Here is a 2,348-nt window from a genome sequence, read left to right on the forward strand (position 1 = left end):
AATGGAGATTGACTGTGGACTACCGTGCATTGAATGAAGTCACTCCACCACTGAGTGCTGCCGTGCCAGTCATAATAGAGCTCCAGTACGAGCTAGAGTCCAAGGCAGCAAAGTGGTATGTCACTATAGACATTGCCAATGCAATTTTCTCCATTCTTCTGGCAGCAGAATGCACGCCTCAGTTTGCTTTCATGTGGAGGGGAGTGCAGTATACCTGGAACCGACTGCCCCAGGGGTGGAAGCACAGTCCTACCATCTGCCATGGACTGATCCAGACTGCACTAGAAAAGGATGAAGTTCCTGAACACCTACAGTATATTGATGACACCATTGTGTGGGGGAACACAGTCACAGAAGTGTTTGAGATCAGAGAGAAAATCATCCAGATCCTCCTGGGAGCTGGTTTCACCATCAAGAAGAGCAAAGTAAAGGGATCAGCTCGTGAGATTCAGTTCCTAGGATTAAAGTGAAAGATGGAGAAGGAAATGTGTAAGTGTTGAAGGTCTGAGCAACTGAAAGATGGCATTTTGGGTGAATAAAATGCATGATTTTGTTAGTATGTTGACGATATGGGGATAAGGCATGGAATGTCCTAGGGTGACGTTATGATGCTTCTTTCCTCAGTTGTCTGTTCTGTTTATGCTGGATGTTCTGTGCCTTCAAGACTGGCTCTGAAAAGCAAAGTTTTGTTTTGTTATCAGCCTGCTCACTCCCCCATGGTCAGTGGGACACAGACAAGGGCAGTACATAGTGCTGCTTTTGCTTTTTGCTCTTGCTCCTGCTTTGCTCTTGCTTTTGCTTGTTAGTTACTTTAGCTAGGTAGTCTGAATTTTCCCTGGACTGTTTTTCTTTCCCTTTTCTTGGAACCACTCAAACTTGCTCCAGACTGGGACCTGGGAAACACCGAGAGTTTGCACTTTTTGGCCTGCAGCAGCCATTCTCAGCACAAGAGGGACCGATAACAGAGCGACCACTCCCAGGAGAGACTTTCTAAATTTGTAATCTCTTCAGAGTGGTGAAAGAGTTTTGTCATCCGGTATTGTTCGTTTTGTGTGCTGGGGGTGCTGTGCCTGTTAAATAACAGGTTCTTTCCATTCTCTCAGAGGAATTCTTCCCGAACCAGTTGTGGGGAGGGGCGGTGTGGGTTTACTTTCTGGAGGGGCCCCCTATGGAGGTTTTCTCCCAAATTTGCCCTAAACCAGGACTTTATGTGTTTCCTTTTGATCTTGAATTCGCTTTCTATCCTTCTTATTATACACTGTCTTACCTTCTAGGGAGATTTGGCCATTGGGAATTAAGACTCCTTCTACTGTTACCTCACCTTTTGTCATTTCTTTTGCCTCTCTGTCGGCCAGCTTCTTTCCCTCTTCCAGTTCTGAGCTCACATTCTTATGTGCCTTAATGTGCATGATTGCCACCTTCTCAGGCAGTTGGACTGCTTCCAGCAGTTCTATTATTCCTCATGCATGTTTAATGTTCTTCCCTTGAGAATTTAACAGTCCTCTTTCTTTCCAGATAGCCCCATGGTCATGCACTACTCCAAATGCATATCTTGAATCTGTATAAATGTTCATTCTCTTCCCTTTTGATAACTCTAATGCATGGGTCAGGGCAATTATTTCTGCCTTCTGTGCAGAAGTACCTGCTGGTAAAGTTCCTCTTTCAATTAGGTCTCTGGATGTGCGAACTGCATACTCAGCATATTGCTTTCCATTGATAACATAGCTACTTGCATTGGTGAATCACCTTTCCGCATCATCCATAGGAGTGTCCTTCAGGTCTGAGTGGCTGGAATAAGTGGCTTCAATAGTCTTCAGGCAGTTGTGATGAATTGGCTCTCCTTGGTTCCCACTAAGAAAAGAGGCTGGGTTGACAGTGTTAGTTACCACTATCTCTACATCATCCTATTCTACCATGATAGCTTGGTACTTCAGAAACCGTTGTGGCGACACCCAGTGGCCACCCTTTGTTTCCAGTTCTGAGGATACAGTATGATACACTAGCACAGTCATTTTCTGGCCCAGCATGACCTTACGGGCTTCCTGAATGTCCAGTACAGCAGCCACTGCTCTGAGGCAACCTGGCCATCCTTTGGCTGCTGCATCCAGCTGTTTAGAAAGATTAGCAACTGCCCTCCTGTATGGGCCCAGGTCCTGTGCCAGTATTCCTAGGGCAATTCCCTGTTTCTCATGGGAAAAGAGAAAGAATGGTTTACTCACATCTGCAAGTCCTAGAGCTGGAGCTGACATGAGGGTCTTTTTCAGTTGATCAAAGGCCTGTGCATCTTCCTTTGTCCACTGGAGATCTCTCCTTCCATTTGTAATGAGCGAATACAGAGGTTTCACGTG

This window comes from Melospiza melodia, chromosome W (assembly GCF_035770615.1).
Source record: "Melospiza melodia melodia isolate bMelMel2 chromosome W, bMelMel2.pri, whole genome shotgun sequence".
Lineage (NCBI taxonomy): Eukaryota > Metazoa > Chordata > Aves > Passeriformes > Passerellidae > Melospiza > Melospiza melodia.